The 20824-nt window shown below is 47.4% G+C and overlaps 1 protein-coding gene across 2 annotated transcripts in view; it reads left to right on the forward strand.

Moving 5' to 3' along the window:
• Positions 1-20824, forward strand: part of MAP2K6 (mitogen-activated protein kinase kinase 6) — a 116494-nt gene that overhangs the window by 40645 nt on the left and 55025 nt on the right. Inside the window, exon 1 of one of the 2 annotated variants that reach the window (XM_045489562.1) lies at positions 16872-16876. The exons of the other annotated variant lie outside the window; for it this stretch is intronic. The gene's annotated coding sequence lies outside the window, so the exon portion shown is untranslated. Of the gene's footprint in view, positions 1-16871; positions 16877-20824 lie in introns of those variants that run through there. 2 annotated transcript variants of the gene reach the window in all.

Genomic DNA, 20824 nt, shown 5'->3' on the forward strand with positions numbered 1-20824 from the left:
GACCTGAGCCAAAGTTGGATGCTTAAATGACTGAGCCACCCAGGTGCTCCTAAATCCTGCCATTTCTATCATAAATGGCTCCCCTGCCTGGCCTTGTCTCTTCATCTTGGCTCACTGCTTTGTCTTGGGTTCTCTTGTACCACCTGCCCCTATGTATTTTATCACCATTCTCTCCAAACACCTCTCCTACACTGCAGCTAAATATCTTCCTACAAAACATCTATCATCATTCTCCTGTTTGTTTTTTTTTTAAGTTTATGTATTTATTTTGAGAGAGACAGAGACAGCACAAGTTGGGGAGGGGCAGAGAGAGAATCCCAAGCTTGCTCCGTGCTGCGGGCGCAGAGCCTGACGTGGGGCTCAAACCCACGAAGCCGTGAGATCATGACCTGAGCCTCAGCTAAGAGTTGGACGCTAAACTGACCGAACCACCCGGGTGCCCCATTCTCCTGCTTTAACGTGGCCCCTTCAACTTCCTTTTGGCCACCATGATAAAAACTAGCTTCTTAGCTTGGAAGCCCTGCTCGACCTGCTTTACGGGCCCCACACACACAGAGCCCTTTCACAATCCACACTCCTACACACGCTGCCCCCATCCTTCTTTTACAACATCCTCCTTTTCCTTTCTCCATGCACCTGTTCTTTTGGACCCGGTTCTAGTGCTCTCTCTTCCTTGTGAGAGACCTTGGTACCTCCCTGTAATGGCGGTTTCTTCTGTTGAAGGATACAGCTTGGGCATTTAGAGCATGAGGTTATGACTCCCTGATCGGTCTCTCATTACCTTTGTGCACCAACAACAAACACCGAAGGAAGAACTCCCACTGCTAAGCATGGTTGCAGTGTTTTCCCTGTCCCATCCGATGCCTATTGATGTGTTTATCATTTGTGTAGAGTGATATTTATCTGGAAATTCTCAATGTTTGGCTCACAGTGTGTGCTCTGCGCGAATGCTCGAATGAATGAGGGAGCCCGATTCGTGCTCCTTTTCATAGGGGACTCTCTTTTTTTTTAAAGTATATCCTTCACTGGGGTCTTGCTGTTTCAAGTGTGGTCCCTGGACCTGTGTACCAGCAGCGTGGCATCCTCAGGAAGCTCACTAGAAATGGCAGGATCTTCGGGCTCACCCCAGACCTGCCGCGTCAGAATCTGCATGCTACCACGTCCCCAGAAGATTGATAGGGACATTAAAGCTTGACAGGTACTGCCCTGGGCTGGTCTCAACATTATGGTCCCATTACTGTCTGTAACACATTCGCCCTTCAATGCATGGGCTTCTTCTGAAAAGACTAGAACTCCTTCCCTCCTTCCTTTCGCTCCTCAAATGCACCTTCATAGGATCCATCCTGGACCTGTTGAGTCAGAATCCCAGGCGGGTAGGGCCACCGCTTCTGAAACAAATACCCCAGGAGATTTATACCACCCTGAAGTCTGAGAACCACAGCCCAGGGGATTGCTCAACTGTTTCATTGTCTCTGATTTGCCCCAAAACTTTGGACTTAGTTAATGTTAACTCCGTTGAGGGCCCGTGGGCCCTTTCCAGTTTCCCTGTTGCCGTGGAGGGTGCTGTTCTCTCCCTACGCCCGGATTTCCCGGCTTGCATCCCGCCGTTGGAACAGCTCTTCACCTTGCACCAAGAAGTGCGTGGTGTCTCCGAGCTTCCTTTCCTAGCAGTTGCCCCACTTCTCTGCGTACGTCACTCCCTTCAGCCCAGGGTGTGGTGCCAGTGCTTGGTTTTCTCCACATTGTCCCTGTGCCCGCTCAACTCTTACTGTTGCGGTCTGGCCTCTCTTCCCCACCTGGGCACCAAAACTCTCCTCGCAAAAGTCACCAGGGACGTCTTTCTTTTCATGCTCACTGAGCTTTTTGAGCGCTCTGCAGAAAATCTCTTAGAGGTCGGCAACCTTGCGAAAATGCACAGCTTCCGGTTTTAACCTGCTTTGCTGGTGTGCAAGGTTGAGCGGGAGCGTCAGCTTCTAAGCTGGGGAGAAGTTGGACCTTACCCTCCCTTGACTTGCCAACCCTCGGGGTGGGAAAGTAGTCAGTCCCTGAAGGTTTTCATCCTTAAAAACATGTTTTACAAATTCAAGGTTACTGCAAAGAGAAAGGTGTTTTTTTTTTTTTTTTAGCATTAAGCTAGTGATTTTAATTCCTACCTCATTAAATTACCAAACTTCTTCAGATAAATAATCGCTAATATTATTCTTACGTGGCTTACCAGTCTGTAGTTGCTTTGGACTACAATCTTCCCTTGTTTTGTAGAACACACCCATAATCAGAGTAGCTAAAGAAACTGTTATCTTCTCTTTGAGAACATACGAAGCAAATCTCTAAACGTTCAATAGAAGGGAAGTACTCAAAAGGAAGGAGAGTAAGAATGCACCACATTGGATATCCTTCTAAAAAAAAACCACACACACACACACACACACACACCCCAAAACCTTTCTCACTCCTGTTCTCTCTCCTTTCCTTTCTCCCTCCCTCTTTCCCTTTCTTCTTTCCTTCTCTTTTTTACATATTCAGCAAACACATTCCAGGCAATATTTTAGGCTCTGGAGACAGAACAATGAAACAAACGTGGCTCCTTGCCTTCAAGATGCTAACGGTTTAGCGTGGGGCAGTCAAACAAAACAGTTTGTTCAACGTACGGGGAAGGTGAGGGTGCAGTTGCTGGAGAGGGAGCGAGAAAGACGGGGTAAGTGGGGAGCAGGCGGAGACTCATGATAGGAGGGACATTCCTGGAGTTGAATCTTGAGGGGCGAGCGGGTTCCCTTCAGCTGGAGCTGTTACAGCTTTGGGAGGGCGGACGCAGGGCTCTTTCAGGCGCTGCGGCCCCATGAGTGAGACCGGGAGGTCACCAGGCTCCTGGTGGGGGAGCATGTGGGGGACGAGTCTGGATTTTAGCATGGGCAGCGGGCATCTGTGACAGCTAAGAGGACCATGGGTTGGGGAAGTGCAATCCTGAAAGATGGGACCTCACTGGCTGGATGCGTGTAAGGTCTGGCCAAGACGCAATAGCCTGGGGTTCCGCGTGGAGAAGTCCCTGGGGTCTTAGAAGCCTTGACAATACGACACAGGTGAGAGGCACAGGGAGAGCATGGGCCAAAGACAGAATCTCAGGTCAGGTGAGCCTTTGATGGGGACAGAAGAGGAAGAGCTGCTTAGAGAAGGAGGAGGAAGACCTTTGGGGTACGGTTTTAAAACGCACAGCACCCTTCCCAACTAGTCAGAAAAGTCCTTTTCTGTTTTGTTTTTTTAAATTTTTTTTCTTTTTGAGAGACAGAGAGGGGCAGAGCCCAAGTGGGGGAGGGGCAGAGAGAGAGGGAGACGCAGAATCCGAAGCGGGCTCCGGGCTCCGAGCGGTCAGCACAGAGCCCGACGCGGGGGCTCGAACCCACAAACTGTGAGATCATGACCTGAGCCGAAGTCGGATGCTTAACTGATGGAGCCTCCCAGGTGCCCCTTTTTTTAAGTTTATTTATTTATTTTGAGGGAGAAGGGAGAGAGAGAATGAGAGAGAGAGAGAGAGAAAGAGAGAGTGAGAGACAGATAGTAATTGAGGGAGGGGCAGAGAGAGAGGGGGAGAGAAAGAATCCCAAGCAGACTCTATGCTGTCAGTGCAGAGTCAGACATGGGGCTCCAGCTCACGAACCACGAGATCACGACCTAGGACGAAATCAAGGGTCGGATGCTTCACCAACTGAGCCCCCCAGGCGCCCAGAAGAGTCCTTTTTGTGATGATACCATTTGTGTGTTCCTGTCCCTTTGCCTCCTGGAGGAACTCAGAACAAATCTGCTCCCCTTCCAGCGCAACAGCTCTAGAAAGGATTGGGAGGGAGCTTTCTTGATTTCCTTCATCTTCTCCTCTGGGGGGGTGACGCCCTCCCCTGTCCCCACTGGTCCCCTAAGTGACATGACTTTGGACCCCTTAACTGCACTGCCACCCTGGCCGGCAGCACGTGGTCACAAGGACACAGAGAGAATGCGGGACATGCCTTCCTTGCCTTTCATTTCTTCCTCCCTCCGCAGACCGCTCTTTCCTCCAATTTTTACAGCCGACTCTGCGTGAGCTGTTGGGTCAGTGAACCCGCGGGGTGGAAGGGACAGTTCTGGGATGGCTGAATAGTGTCGCTTTGTCTGGAGGCATGTTTTCCTGACTGTTGATGGCGCCTGACAGGGTCGTTTTTGTTCTGGGGAGAGCCGGTTTGGGAAAGCAGACTGCTGGGAAGGCTGCGGGGCTCCCCTACCCTCTGGGGCTCTCTCCAAAGCCCTCCCAGGGGCTGGAGGCAGCATCCCGAAGTCCCCTCTGGCCAGCGGAGGTCATCCGAGGCCTCTGCGGCCTTGTCCCGGGTCTCACTCAGATAGTGAGGGGGAGAGAAACGGCCGCCAGGCTCACTAGCTTAGTAGTAGTCAGGAAGGAGCGCAGGCCAGCAAGACTGCATTTTAATTGGTGATCACACATGACAAAAAAAAAAAAAAAAAAAAAAAAAAAAAAAGGAAACAAAGCAGCTGTGTACCTACCATTTTGCATAACTTTCCCTCCATGGTTGGCAGTCGCTAGCTTTTCTTTTGCAGGAAACACCATGTCAGTTTCGGTCGGAATTTATGTGGAGAGATTTTGAAAGGAGGCAGTTTGGAAAGGAAGGTGACATTAGTCAGGTTTTCAGTTCGCATTTGGGATGAATCACACCCATTTGGGATTGTGACGTGCAAACATAAGGCTGGAACTTCCCTGTCTCAGGCCTTCCTGCTCGCTCTCTCTCTCTCTCTCTCTCTCTCTCGTTTGCGCTCCTAGGCACATCACAGAGTCCCTTACAGGCAGGCTTGGAGCATAGCAGGGGGAGCACTGACAAGAGAGGTGGAGAGAGATGGTGGGGGCCTCTGCCTCAGGGGGCAGGGAGCAGGTTAGCATCTCCTCCGTCGGGGCATGGACTCAGGTCGGCTGCTGGGGGTGGGGGGGGTGCGGGTGGTGAGTACATTCCAGTGGTGAAGGGAGGCTTGGCCCGTCTCTATGGGTTCCAGAACATGCAGTTCTTCCGTAAAATGACAGAACACAGTGTGCTATTGAGTGCTGCTGGATTTGTATTGAGCCATCTACTTTTCCCCCTGAGGGTCCGGACAAAGGTGGTTTCTTCGAGTGAATTCTAGACCAGCAGTCAAAGGTCCATTAGGGTTGAGTCTGCTTCATGTTCTTTGTGTGGCCTTGGTTAAAGTCCTTAACCACTCTGAACTACAGCTTCGTCTTCTTTATGTCTGTATGCCATGAATATTTTTGCCCTGCTTACATGGCCCTGCATGACTGAGTCCTGGCCTGATTTCTGGGCCTGTCCGGAATGGTTGTTCTTCATGCAGGCTGGGCTTCCCCTTACACTGTCCTCGTGTCCTGCACACCTCCCCCCCTCTTTCGCTTGTGCTTCCTGCTTTCCTTCCCCTGGCTCTGAGTCTCTTCTTTTCTTTGTATTTGCCTTTAAGAAGTCCTGTTTATAAGAATTAGCTCAGGGGGTGCCCGGGTGGCTCAGCTGAGCGTTTGACTCTTGATTTCGGCTCAGGTCATGATCTCACAGTTTCGAGGGGTTTGGAGCCCCTTGTCAGGCTCTGTGCTGGTAACATGGAGCCTGCCTGACACTGTCCCTCTCTCTCTGCCCCTCCCCTGCTCACACTGTGTCTTAAAATAAATAAATAAACTGGGGCATCTGGTGGCTCAGTCGGTTAAGTGTCCTACTTTGGCTCAGGTCATGATCTAACGGTTTGTGGGTTTGAGCCCCATTTGGGCTCTGTGCTGACAGCTCAGAGCCTGGAGCCTGCTGTGGATTCTAAGTCTCCCTCTCTCTCTGCCCCTCCTCCGCACACACACACACACACACACACACACTCTCTCTCTCTCTCTCTAAAATATAGGTAAACATTAAAAATTTAAAAAAAGAAACTTAAAAATTAGCTCAGATGATATCTCGTGGCTAGGGTTTTCTCAAAGCCATATACATATATATGTATGTATATATGTGTGTGTATATATATGTATATATATATACATACACACAGGTGTGTGTATATATATATATGTGTGTATATATGTGTGTATATATATATGTATGTATGTATATATGTGTGTATGTATATATACACACACACATATATATATACATTCATACATATATATATATATACACACACACATATATACATACATATATATATATATATATTCAGGAATATATGCGGAACAATATACAGATGCAGTTATAAGCTGTCTGGGATTCCCTTTAAAGAAGTAGGGTGGGGGTATAGATGAAGCAAGACTGGCCAAGAATTGCTAATTGTTTAAGAAGGGTGATGGGCGCATAGGGATTCCTTATATTGTTCTCTTTTGTATACGTTTAAAATTTCTTATAATGAAAGGCAAAAAAGAAAATTTTCTTAATTACCCATACGAGAGGTGATCTCTCCCACACATGTTCGAAGCTTCCTCGTGGCAGCTCCTTCTGACATCTGCTTCCTGTTATGGTGGTTGATGGTTATATGAGTATAGCTCAGTAGTTAGAGACCATGCATCCTGATTTGCCCAGGGCAGCCTTGGAATGTTCCTTTGTCCCGCATTCCATCTGGATTAGCATTTATCCCAGTATATTAATTAATTAATTAGTTTAAACAAAGTATCATTATCTAATAGTTGCATTAAAACAAGCCAGGATAGGTTTTATAGACTATCCCTATTTTGTTCTGGCTTCTACTCTGGTCTCTGTTAGTGTGGCAGGTGCCAAGGCAGCAAGCAGGATTTTTTTTTTTTTTAATTTTTTTTTAACATTTATTTATTTTTGAGACAGAGAGAGAGAGAGAGCATGAACAGGGGAGGGTCAGAGAAAGAGGGAGACACAGAATCTGAAATAGGCTCCAGGCTCTGAGCTGTCAGCACAGAGCCCGACATGGGGCTTGAACCCACGGACCACGAGATCATGACCTGAGCCGAAGTCAGACGCTTAACTGACTGAGCCACCCAGGCGCCCCTAGCAGGATTTTATGTCAGTTCCCGGACATATCCAAAAGATGACCAGCCAGGACTTCTCTCTCTTTTCCTTGCTTGTTGTGGAGAGCGTGCAGGGTCAGAGTTGCTAGCTCCTTCCAGTCTTAAGTGGGTAGGAGAAGCACCTGATACTATTGTGGCCCAAGCTGTTCCGTGAGACACAGGGTTAGAGGCTTCATGGCTCAGAGACTGACCTGAAGGGAGGAAACCTGTGCCAAGAAAAAGAATTCTGCTTATGTCATTTCATAATGTGCATTTTGCTTTAATGCACGTGTGTGTGTGTGTGTGTGTGTGTATTTAGAAAGAATTTCATTTTGAAAACAGCTTTCAGTAGGTTTGGATTGTATAGGCTCACCACTATAATGAAACCAATCTACGGATCAATCGGTGGACATTTAATATATTGTCTAATTTTTATTATTTTTCTTACCACCTTTAACTCACAAAAGTGTCTCTGTTTAAATAGTAAGGTATGTACTCACTTTACTTACCATACGTCAAGAAAATGGACTCTGAACTTAGACTTTTGGCTCCAATTCCCAACTCCAGGGCACATGAACTATTCCCCTTTAGGTCTGTTTTCTCATCTGTAAAGTGGAAATGATAATGGTTGATTGTAGAATTTTTTGTGAAGATAAATGAGTTATTACATGTGTAACATTTAATATAATAGTTTCCCTATTTTAAACACTTGCGACTTATTTTGCTTTTATTTGGTTTCTTTTCTCTACTAGATTATATGCTCATTGAGGAGAGAAATAGTTTTTCTATTTTTATGGACCTCCACAGAGTGTGATTCATAATAGCTCCTTGACACTATTTGTCAATTGAGTGAATAAATGAGTGAATGATAGACTGCTGTTTTAAATGATGGGAGCCAGCTGGAGCAGTTCGAGTTGCAGTCTGTGTATATGAAATTGAGCAATGTCCGGGCAGGAATTCGAGATTCATCTAGTCCTTGTTGGGACCCCAGTTGGACTAACTGAACCGACCACTTCAAACACCAAGTCTTAAATAAAATGGTGTTAGTACGTTCTATAAATCTGTAAGGGACAGCCTGCCCACTTACTTCCTGAACTGGTCATCTTACTGGACCCCATTCTATTCTTCTAGTCGGTGCATTGCTTGAAGCTGGGCATTACTCAGCCAGCTATTTGCTCATACTTGCATACCCGGCAGGGATAAAGGGATCTGGAATAAGGCAAAGAATATGGGGTTAAGTAAAGAAGAGTTACCATATATGATGAACATATACAGGAAGAGACTAGAAAATGTTGGGATCTGTGTTTTTTTTTTTGTTTTTTTTTTAATTTTTTTTTTTTCAACGTTTATTTATTTTTGGGACAGAGAGAGACAGAGCATGAACGGGGGAGGGGCAGAGAGAGAGGGAGACACAGAATCGGAAACAGGCTCCAGGCTCTGAGCCATCAGCCCAGAGCCTGACGCGGGGCTCGAACTCACGGACCGCGAGATCGTGACCTGGCTGAAGTCGGACGCTTAACCGACTGCGCCACCCAGGCGCCCCGGGATCTGTGTTTTAATACTTCTCAGGGAGAAATCCTGAGCTGGTGTTGTGTCTAATGCTTAAAAATATCTGACTGGTCTGCTCCGCAGGCATCACGGCCACTTGGTGCTTTTGGGCTGATGTGTGTTAGGAAATGGGCCATGTGTAGCCAGGAAGGTTTAAGATGATCAAGGGGGAAGAGGTGGGAGGAAAGGGGGTTGTACGGAGCTCTGAAATGCCATTGTGGTGAATTTCCTTTCATTGTGTATTGGTTGGTTCTTCTAGAGGGAGGCTCTGGACTGAATCCCTTTCCATTTTCACTGCTGCTGGGCTGACTCTTAAACAGTCGTTTTAGGCTTGGACTTTTTGACGAGACCCTGAAGATACTATACTATAAAAAAAATGGTAATATGTACATTTCTGTGTACAATAATAATTCTCTAATCTTGGTTGCCTGTCCAAACCTTCCCTTGAAGCTTTAGAAATACATAGACCCTTGTTGGCTGACTTTCTTTACTGGAATGGTCTCTTAACCTCACTGTACTCCAGCCCAAGCCCATCCCTTCCTGTCTGCTCAAATTTGCTTCTCCTGTGTTCTTGTTCCCAGTTGGTACCTGCCATTTCTCTTAGGAAGACCTTTTTCATGTAATTCGGTTTTCCTTTTCATCTTTACGGTCACTGATCAAGCCCGGGCTCCTCTCTCCTCTCACTTGGATCCCTGTAGTAACCTCTCAAGCAACACTCTTGCCCTCCATCTTGATCCCCTCTCCGTCTGCCCCCGGCTGACTAAAGAAGTTAAGAAATTCAGTAACCATTTACAGATCAATCATTCTCTCTCTTTTCAGGGCTGGGGATAAAACAGTGAGCTAATCACTGTTTCTGCTCTCACCGAGTTTGTTTTCTAGCACTGAATACCAACAAAGCCACGTACCCAGACAGACAGCTAACGTGTTTGTAAACTGTATTATATCACAAAGGAAACCAACAAGGATTTTAGATGGAGGATGTAACAGGTGTACATACTTTGCATGATATAGACAAGCAAGGCTCTCCTTGATGATGACATTTAAACTGAGATAAAAAACGATGGAAAGACCTGGAATGGAAATAATCCTAGTGGGGAAATTAATGTTCTAGTCAGAAAGGACAGTTTGTGCAAAGACACTGGGATGTGCAATAGCTTGGTGGGTTCAGAGAACAGAAAACTAGAAGAGAATGATTAATGCACAGAACCATCAAAGGAGAGTGATTTGAGATAAGAGCAGAGAAATGGGTGGGGCTCACATCACTCAGGGCCTTGAAGGCTCCAGTAGGAGTGCGTTTTACCCCGAGTTCAATGGGAAACTATTGAGGAATTCTAAGCACAGTTGCGGCTTTATCCAGTTTACATTTTACCTCTCCTCTTGCTTTGTGGGACGTGGGTCAAAGGAGGACGAATGACAAGGTAGGAGCTTGTTACAGGAAGTTCAGGCAAGACATGGTGATGGTATAGACCAAGGTGTTAACAAGAGAGATAGAGAAATGTGGACAGATTTGGAATCCCTTCGGGAAGTAAAATCAATAGGATCGCCTATTGGATTAGACATGGGGACAAAAGAATGGGCGGAGATTAAAGATGGCTGGTTTGAACAACTGGATGGAGGGAGTCATCTATTGAGATGAAGACGATTTTGACCTTTCTGTCTCCCTCTTCTACCTTTTTTAGGACGTCTGGGATTATATTGGGCCCACCTAACCAATACAAGTAATCTCCCTGTCTCAGTGCCTTTAGCCTTAAACACAACCTGCCAAGTTCCTTTGCTGTGTAAGGTGACATATTCACCAGTTCTGGAGATCAGGGCGTGGACATCTTTGGAGAGTGGCATTGTTCTGCCTACTACAGAGGTTGGGTAAAATGAGAAAAGTGTCCACCGAGGTGGTGGGTGACCTTGACAGCACTTTCTCAGGGGTGTGATGGCAGAAGAGAGCCAGATCACGGTGGGTTGAGCGATGGAAGGAGGAGTCAGAAAGTAGAAACAACGCGTACGTAGACAACTCTTCAGAGAACTGGAATTATAGCTGGAGGGGATGTGGAATGGAGTGAAGCATTTTTTAGGGCAGATAGAAGAGCATGGCTGTTGACTGAGATAAATAAACCGGGCAAGAGTAGCGTGCCAGGGATACTGGGGAATATCATCAGGGAGGGAATATCTAAAGGACTGGAATCCTTCGTAGGGTGGTTCCAGAGCCCATTGGTGGATCTGGCCTCTGATGGGAGGGACTTGCCAACCTTTGTATAGAGAAAGTAGGAGAGGAAGCTTTGTGACACGGTGACGAGACAAGTGAAGTCCCATCTCTGACCTTCCGGTCCTTCAGTGAAGTATGAAGCAGGGTCATCGGCTGAAACAGAACTGCGACCACACCAGTTGGTTCCTTCAAACCCTTTAGTGGCTCTCCCTGCCTCTCTCTAATTTCATTGCCTGGCACTCTGCATAGGATTTTACACTGTAGCCTCCCCAGCTCCTTAGAACCCTCTGGACACACCACACCTGTCTGCTTTTGACTTCGTGTTTGCTTACTTCCTTCACAGGAATGCCTTGCCTCCCCTAACTTTACCTTACCCCCTGCTACTCCCACCTCCAATGCTCCAGGAGCCAGCCTTGAGCCCCCCCCTCACCCAGGTTGGTTAGCTGTTCAGTTTCTCTCAGAGCTCCCTGGTGACACTGCTATACTCCTAATATAATTATGTGTGATAGATCTGTAACCTCTACTAAAATCAGAGTTCGTTGAGGAGAGGCATGTGTCTTTCATCTCTGTATCTGTAGCGCCTAGCACGGTGCCTGCACGTATAAACAGCTCGAAATGTCCATGGAACTTACCAGCATCATAGCAGGTAAACTGATGGAACGTGTATCAACCAATATCGAAGCAGGATAGAATAATCAATGTAATCTAATCTGTACCTGACCCGTCATTATGCTTCTCATCGACGTGTTATGACTGGTTTGCCCAGTCTCCGCAGCCAAATCCCAGCAGCCACATGCATTCCAAGTCCCAGCTTTAATTCTGCATCACCCTGGAGGCTCTGAAGTCCCCCAGAGGAGGAGGATGGCTTAGTAACCTTTGTATCACTATTATTTGGCACGTTGCGAAGCCTGTCGAAAGCATAAACATGTGTAGATAGATTATTTTGTATGATTTAAAAATGATAGGTTTCTTTAGAAGCTGGGTCTCTGGCAAGTCTTCCTTTCTAGAACATGCCCTTCTGTTCTTTGAACAGCCTTTAGAGAAAGGTGGTCTGATGCCACCGTGATTTTAAGCTCCGTATCCGTCTCAGAGGCTGGTGGTGCTCTAAGTGGATTGATTTCAAGTTCTGTGAAACTGGGTAACCTAGCATATCACTCGTCAACTTGTTCTTTTTAAAGAGCCAAACACGTTTCACATGTGCTACAAAGGCATGCCAGCTATGCAGTTGGTCACTTCACAATTACAAATAAATATTCCTCTTTACAGCCAGTATTTGTAGGGCTTTGAATGGAGGATTTTGCAACCGAAACGAGATTTAAAAAGAATACGATCGATGTCTGCAGAAAATATTCACAATGAAATGCCGAGAGATGGGAACAATGTTAAAGATCACACACACGGTATGGTCTTAAGTTTGTGAGAAAATGCCGTATGTATGGAAGCTTATGAACTCGTAGATCTATCTGTGTGCAAAAATGACCCCAAAGTAGTGCACCAAAATAGTAACAACGGTTTAGCCTCGGTGGTGGAATCTGGGCAATTTCAATTTTCTTCTTTATACTTTCCCTCATTTTCTAACTTTTCAAATAAATATTTTCTACCTTTGAAAACTCGGAAAAATCCTTGGTGTTTGTTTTAATGAGTAATTTATTATTTTTTAAGCGTCAGGGGTGAGCTAGCTTTTTAAATTTATTTTTACTTTTTTATTTTGGCCCAATGATGAGAGGAAGAAACCAGGAGTCCCAGACTTGAAATATTTTTTAGCCAAGGGAATAGAAAATGAAGCAGTGATTGTAAATGATTATTGATCCAGGAGAGTATGTGGAGGCGATTTAAAGTGTAAAGATATGGGGGCTCAGTTGGTTGAGTGTCAGACTTTGGCTCGGGTCATGATCTCATGGGTTGTGAGTTCGAGCCCCGCATTGGGCTCTGCCCTGGTGGTGCGGAGCCTGGTTGGGATTCTCTGTCTCTCTCTCTCTCTCTCTCTGCCCCTTCCACACTTGCACACGCACTCGCTCTCTCTCTCTCTCAAAATAAATAAACTTATTGAGAAAAAAAATAAAGTGTAAAAATATGATCAGGGCTCAAGAGATTTGCAGTGAGTACCTGGTCAGATCTGTTTGATGCCCCGACCTCAGGCGGATGTTGTAGCCTCTGTCAGGAGGGCCTCTGTCTACCCTGGTATGTGGGATTGCAGCAAGGTTTTTTGAATGCGGCTTCGTTCCCAAGACCAAAATAGTCCAGTGAGTCACTTGGATATAAGATTTAAAAACCAAAGCCTACAAATGGTCCTATAATGCCTTAGCGCAGAGTGAGTGTCCGTGAAGTTTGGCTTTAAGCCTACCAGGATGGTCGTGTTCAAGACAGAGTAACGTTAGAATGAAGAGAGCTCGACCCCTTGCGCGCAAGGACAACATGGTACGGTGTATTATGGTACGCTGTAATACGCTATTTTTTTTTTTAACTTCATTCATTTTGACAGAGGGACAGAGAGAGTGCACGAGCAGGGGAGGGGCAGAGAGAGAGGGAGAGAGAGAATCCCAAGCAGGCTCCGGGTGTGTCAGCGCAGAGCCCGACTCGGGGCTTGAACCCACGAACAGCGAGATCGTGACCTGAGCCGAAATCAAGGGTCGGATGCCGAACCGAATGAGCCACCCAGGTGTCCCCATAATATGCTATTTTATTTTAATTTCCTTTTTATTCTCCGTGATGCCGAACACAATGTGAGGGACACGCGGGGGCTGCAGGAACGCAGAGAGGACAGCGGAGGAGAGTGGTAGGAAGCATCGGCTGAGTGGGGTGTGCTGGGACTGCCCTCCTTCACCCTGCATGCCTTGCTTTAGTCATTAATAGTGTCCTCCTTCGTCTTCCAGAGTGTCCATGTGGGACGGTCATTTTATAGGGTCACCCTGTCACCAAGATGGCTACGTTGGATCTAAAATCTGGGATTGCATCTCTGTCTGCACAGCAGTTGTCTGCCTGGCAAAAATTTAAGAGCCACACCCAAGGGCATATGCTTTTTAATGCACACCCCCCCCCCCCCCCCATCCTGCAGTGGCTGCCGCTCTTTGTATTCAGCTCTTTGGGACAGATAAATACAACTGTTGAAGGAACCCTAGAGGATTAAAGCTCTGGACTGGGGAGCTCTTTCTATTACCACAGCTGCCCCAGATTTGGTCTAGGACACTGAACGCTGCGTTTGGGGCCAATGGGATAAAATCCTGAGAACACACTGACGCTGACAAGCTGCCTTGCTTGACATTTGCTCTTTGGCTCCTAAACCACGGACTCTCTTCTTTTATGGCGGTTTGCACTTCTGCTCCCTTTGTTCCTTTGGAGACTCCCGCGTGGTCCCCTTTTTTCTTTAGAAGACTGGAAGTTTAAAGCCAGCATGTCTAATGTGGAGGAGATTTAGTGCCCCTTAATTGCCCTAGAAGCCTGAAAAGTCCGTCTCTAGGAACGAACTCTAGGAGGACTCAAATTGAGACAAACATTTGTATTTTGACAAAGGCCATGCAGTTTTCTGATTTCTGCCTTAGGGGCAGGAATGTAGCAAATGAGATTGGGGAAACCCTTGCATTTTCTGAATTAGGGTCTAAATTCCTGGAAACCTCTTGTGCCCCGTAAATGGAAGAAGAAGACTGTGCCAGTATAAAAAAAATTTTTTTTAATGTTTATTTATTTTTGAGAGAGAGAGAGAGAGAGAGAGAGAGAGAGAGAGAATGAACAGGGGAGGAACAGAGAGAGAGGGAGACACAGAATCTGAAGCAGATTCCAGACTCCACGCTCTCAGTGCAGAGCCCGACGCGGGGCTCAAACTCACAGACGGCGAGATCATGACCTGAGTCAAAGTCCAACGCTTAACCAACTGAACCATCCAGGAGCTCCTGCCAGCTTAAAATCAAATGGTTCTAGTCTTTTCTTGGGCACCTGAGCCCTCTGAGAAATGATGATGACCGAGGATCCTCTCCCTGGAAAACTACACATGTGCGCACACAAAGAAGTTTGCATATTATTTCAGAGGATTTAAGTCACCTCGTCTGCTCTATGGATTGTAGGTTAATATAGCGGATACAGCTGGTTGCCTCCCTAATATCCATACTCCATGACCCCCTTCCTTCTGCCTACTAGAAACCCTATATTCTTGAGGTATCTCACCCTCCTCCCCATGACCATGCACTTGAGGGGAGACCCTGACCCCAGCCCCAGGAGTGGAGGTGTGGCGAGGACCGTTGGTCGAAGCCGATCATGGTGGTCCCACGTCCTTTGCCAGAGATTGGTTCTGACGTGGGTGTGATACTTTGCTGGCAAATAAAGCTGGAGTGAAATTCTGCTGGGGAGCTTTGTGTCAAAATTAAAATTTTACTCTTAAAATGAAAAACACACAATGGTATGGAGGCAGCTGCCTTGACACTCTTTTAGATGTGTTGTAGGACTGAGCAAATGAGAGAAAGCAAAAGGAACCCTGGGCGGATGGATTGGAACTGGCCACCTTTGTACGAATTCATGACTTCTAAGCTCTGCGCGTGGATGTACGTACGTATGTTCACATACGGATGTACACATGTGCGTATTTTTAATTTTTTAATGTTAATTTAGTTTTGAGAGAGGCAGAGACTGTGGGAGAAGGGCACAGAGAGAGGGAGACCTAGGATCTGAGGCGGGCTCTGTGCTGACAGCAGAGAGCCCGATATAGGCCTCAAACTCATGAACTATGAGATCATGACCTGAGCTGACGTCAGACACGTCACCGACTGAGCCACCGGGGTGCCCCACATACGTGTATTTTTAACTCATGGGTGTATGTATGTACCCACATTTATATATTTTCCACCTCTGATTGGCGAAATGGCCAAGAAGAGATGATATTCCAGTAGCAGCGAACACTCCTCGTCCTCAGATCTCAACGCCATTGCCCACTCTGAAGGCAAACGAGTTTCCTTCCAGAAATTCGAGGGGTGGGGCACAGATCTAGGTGACACTGGAAGAGCAGGCTGTTGGTATGCTACTGCCCTAACTCTGCTGGTTCCTGAGTAAAAGGCCGTTTCACAATTCAGTTAAGCTGGCTGCTTTGGAACAATGAGGTTTGTGATCCAACAAGTGGATTCCTCGGTCATACACCCATTGTCATACCTCCTTTGACATAAATCAGTCCCTTGGTCTGCAACAATGTGATGTGGCATACCGTGCTGGTAGGTCAGGCTTTCTTAGGTCCTTGGATACTGTGCTCGCGGAGAAGGCAAGCCCGTATTTAGAGTCGGTGGGCATGAGTTCCAGTAACCATGAATTACTCTCTCCTTCCTCACCTCCAGGGTAGAAGTGGTAGGTTAAAATCAACCCTCCACCGAAGGGCCGGCTGCCATCCTTGAAGGTATACTATAGGGATTAGCGTCTGTCTCTGCTATTGATTGGCTGGACATTTAGCAGGAGCAATGGCTACGTCACTGGTCAGAGGAAGCCCACGCTGCTGGGCCCATGCATAGCCTCCATTGAGCACCCGAGCCAGGCCATTCATGGGTGCATTGTGCCGGCACCGGAGTGACTGAGAAGAGGAAGCTAGCTGACATCCACAGGTGAGACATGCGTCCTTCCCAGGCACTTCAAGCACCGTGGGATCTCTGACTCGTGTGGCCCGAGGGGCAGGGCAGATTGACAGCCCGCACTGCGGCTGAGTTCTCCCCTGCTTTGGCTCATAGTTCTGCTACCTGCCACCTCTGAACGCAGAGCCCGAAATAGACGCCTGTGTGCAAGAGACGTGTTTGTCCCTGTATCACAGTCAATGGGACGGACAAGGTAGACGGGACAGGGAGGGAGGGAAAAGCCCGTGCAGCAGTCACTGCTGGGGCAACTGATGTTTAATACCATTGGATCTTCTAAGAGCCTTGAGAAATGTATCTCGGAACTCCATGCCCATGGGACTAAAGGGCTTATTCCTCAGTTCCTGTCCATCATTGTTCACTGATCGCAGGTGGCCCCACAGGCTTTGACCTCAGCTTCTGCACATCAGCAAGCCCAGCAGATTCCGTCAGCCAGAGAACTCTGAGAGTAGGAATCCAGAGACGGGAAGAGGGCATCTGGTGCAACTACAGATGAGGCACCGTTGGGGCGCCTGGGTGGCTCAGTCGGTTAAGCCTCCAGCTCTTGATTTCAGCTCCGGTCATGATCTCACAGTTTGTGGGATCAAGCCCCGCTGTGCTGATAGCGCAGAGCCTGCTTGGAATAATCTCCCTCTCTCTCTCTTCTTCCCTCTGCGTGCCCACCCCCCCTCAAAAATAAATAAATAAATATGAAAAAAAAGAAAACATCTTAAAAAATAAAAGATGAGGCACTGCCAGGTCGCATCAGTGTGGAAGTGGCCAGAACCTGGGCTGAATTGGAAAGCCAGATCAGGGAAGGGGGGCAGGGCTCGAGTTGTCCTCTGCACGCACTGCACTCCAAACGGGCGAGTGAGGGCAGTTCAGGATTGGAGCAGAACACAATCTGCTCCAGTCTTATCTAGCGGTGATGCCCTGGAGTATTTACCTAACCATTCTAAAGTTCAGTTTCTCAGCTGTGCATTGAGGACAACAAATCATTAGGCACTCGGGAGGGTTAGCAGAGGGTGATATCGGTTAAATTCCTCGCTTTGGGCCTGGGGTAAATGTTGGTGACCTACCTCCTGCCTGTGCAGAGCAGAAGATCCACGATTAGCTTTTTAGTCTTATGGGTGGAGGGGAAGGGAAGGAGATGGGAGGTGAGGGATGAGTAGGTAAGAAGAAGTCATTGGACCAAAACGTGGGCAGAAGAGCTCTTCGTGGGCAGAGGACTGTGTGTATGCACGACACAGGGAGCAGGAGCAGCATGGCCAGAGGAAGGGTCAAGACCAAGGTTGGGTGTGTTCAAGGAAAGAGCAATGACTTCTGTTAGGCTGGGTCTTAGTTACTTCTTAGAGGTGGCAGGAGTAGACAGCACAACTAGGGAAGGCTCTTGAATGCCAGCTTGCGTAATTTGAATTATACTTGGCTGGCAGTTAGGAAGGAGGCAGAGACAGACTTCCTCAAACATTGGGAATTAACCACAGGGGCTGCCTGGTTTTCTCCTGTCCCCACCGCCCGGCTCATTTAGGCCATGTAGGAAGTGACCATAGTTCTGTCCTTCCTGGAGCCACTGGGAGTATCCCAGTGTAACTTCATCATTCCAGAAAAGACATACTGGAGAGTGGGGTGGGCGGGAGCAGGGGGCTAGCTCTGATTACTGTCTTACTTTCAGGGCATAGCTTGGTGCCGATGCGTAGTAGGGACTGAGTAAATATTTGAGGGGAGGATGAATGAACGGAAGCGGCATGTGTTAATCTCTTCAATTCCCTTCTTGGTGACATCATTAGCTAACGTGGCCCCTCGGGTAAGACATTGGCCTCTGTTGTGCCAGTGCCAGCTGGGAGGCATCCGTCGGCCAGCTACCCAGCTACCACAGAGGGGAGTTTTCTTAGGCTCTGAGTATAAAGACTCCGGGAAGGGTTTTGAGCTGAGCTACCTGTTGAGTGTTCGTGTCTCCACTTTTCTCCCAAGGTCAGAGCAAGCTGTGTTTCGACTTGTGCTTGTAAAAGTGTTTAGTTCACTGAAAAAGCATGTGGTCACGTAAATACTCAGCGGGAAGCCTGGTGTTTCCAGTGATTCCAGCCTCTGCCAAAATATTTCGAACAGGTTGCGTTGTCTGTGGAAAGAGAGCTAATCCCATAGCCATAGCTACTTATTTGATATGTAAAAAAAGAAAAAAAAAAAAAAAAGGCTTAGCCCCAGTTAACGGCTTACTTTTTCCAGGCAGTCTTAAATATTACAGAATTTCATTACCGCCGGAGAAGTTGAACAGTTTCTTGGAGCTTTATGTAACAGGGTTTGACTGACCGTGATAATATTTGGGGAGCCAAGCCCGGGACATCTGCCTTTACCTTCCATAACATCGCTTTGTACACATCCTTGGCTGCCTGCTCTCCCCCCGCCCTCCCCGATACAGGAGGATCGGGAGCGTGAACCTGATATCCCCACGCTGAATGTTCTCTTATTTGCTTATAACATGTAAGAATCAAATCGTTTGCAAGACCCAGTCCAGCCCTTCACGGGGCTTCTAGTCTTGAAAGCTAAGCATGCCGAAGGACTTAGTCTCACTTCCTAGCATTTTGCATTTCTCTCTGCTCCTTTGTGCTGTTTCACTTTCGTTCCCCAGCATGGGCAGCTCCTCCTGCTGCCTGTGACTCTCTCTGTGCCCCTCCTCTTTGTCATGGGACATTCCGTTCTTCCCACCAGCCTCAACCTGTTTGCAACTTGGCACACAGGGAGAACGCGACTCGTTGCGCAGCCTTACCCCTGGGACCGTCCTACTTTCAAGCTTTGCAGAGAGCAAAGCTTTGGGCCCAACGGCTTGTGGAGACTGAGACCATTGGGAGACGCAGTAAAGCGTTTAGCTTCAGAGAACACAGTCTTTGGCACACAAGGGGGAGGCGACAGAGGGTAGGATTCCATTTATCTGAAGCGTCAAGGATAGGGAGGTCTCCGGGGACAGAATTTAGACTAGTGATCGCCTAGGACCAGAGGGAGGGATGGCCTTGGAGGAAAATAAGCCGTGATGGTTAACGGGTATGATGTGTCTTTTGTGGGTGAGAGATATTAGGGAATTGATTGTGGTGATAGCTGCACAAGTCTGTGAGTATGCAGAAAACCATCGAATTGTACAAATTTATTTATTTGTTTGTTTGTTTATTGTTTATGTATTTTTGAAAGAGGGAGAGTGAGAGCGCAAGTGGGGGAGGGGCGGAGAGAGAGGGAGACCCAGAATCCGAAGCAGGCTCCAGGCTCTGAGCTGTCAGCACAGAGCCCGGTGTGGGGCTCGAACCCAGGAACCGGGAGATCATGACCTGAGCCGAAGTCGGATGCTTAACCATCTGAGCCTCCCAGGCGCCCCTCGAATTGTACAATTTAAATAGATGGGGGCGCCTGGGGGGCTCCGTCGGTTAAGTGACTGACTTCGGCTCAGGTCATGATCTCCCGGTTCGTGGGTTCGAGCCCCGTGTCGGGCTCTGTGCTGACAGCTCAGAGACTGGAGCCTGCTTCGGATTCTTTGTCTCCCTCTCTCTCTGCCTCTCCCCCACTCACATTCTGTCTCTCTCCCTCTCTCAAAAATAATAAAAACACATTGAAAATTTTTAAAAGAATTCGAGCTCTTTAATAACAGACTTGCTGAATTTTCTGGAAGGATGAAATATACAACATACTCCCCACGTGTGAGCTTTGAGACTCATGGATAGTTCTTGAGCTGAGCACCACTTCTGACTCGTTTGTTTCCAGGTTTTATGATGAGCCACTTTGGAAGGGAGGAGGTTCTTGGAGGAAATAAGGAAGTTATAGATCACACCTACTTTAGCTTTACATAGTTGAGTGGTCTTTTGGAATGTTCCCTTATGTTTTTCATTAGCTACTTCCTCGGGAGCTTATATACTGCAAGGGTATGTGGTAAAGTTTCACTGGAAACTACAGGAACTTCTTTGCCGACCTATTCTGGCTGTTTCTAATGTTTCTTGGCTCTGTGTTTCCTAGGACCCCATGGGAAATCTTGGCAGAACACCCTGTTATACGTCAATACGGAGTGCCTCTCTCAACTTCCCTTCACACTGAATTTTCTTTTTTTTTAAATGTTTATTTATTTTTGAGAGAGAGGAAGGGGTTGGGGGGAGGGGCACAGAGGATCCAAAACGGGCTCTGTGCTGACAGCAGAGAGCCTGTTGCAGGACTTGAACCCACAAACATGAGATCCTGACCTGAGCCAAAGTCGGACACTTAACCAACTGAGCCACCCAGGCGCCCCTTGAATTTTCTCTTTGTTGTCACTATTTATGCCCTTCTTCCTTCTTATGGTAAAGAGAGACCCTCCACTCCTTTCTCTGAGTCCAGCTTCTCCACTGTTCTATTGATCCCACGCTGCCCGTTGGGAATTTTGCCCCATCATTTCTGTGCACTTCTCTGGCCTCTTTGTCTCTTTCCCCATTGGCTTCCTTTCTCAGCTAGACAGCTGCTCAAATTTCCCATCGTATTTAGAAAGTG

Source organism: Leopardus geoffroyi, chromosome E1 (genome assembly GCF_018350155.1).
Source record: "Leopardus geoffroyi isolate Oge1 chromosome E1, O.geoffroyi_Oge1_pat1.0, whole genome shotgun sequence".
NCBI classification, from domain to species: Eukaryota; Metazoa; Chordata; class Mammalia; order Carnivora; family Felidae; genus Leopardus; species Leopardus geoffroyi.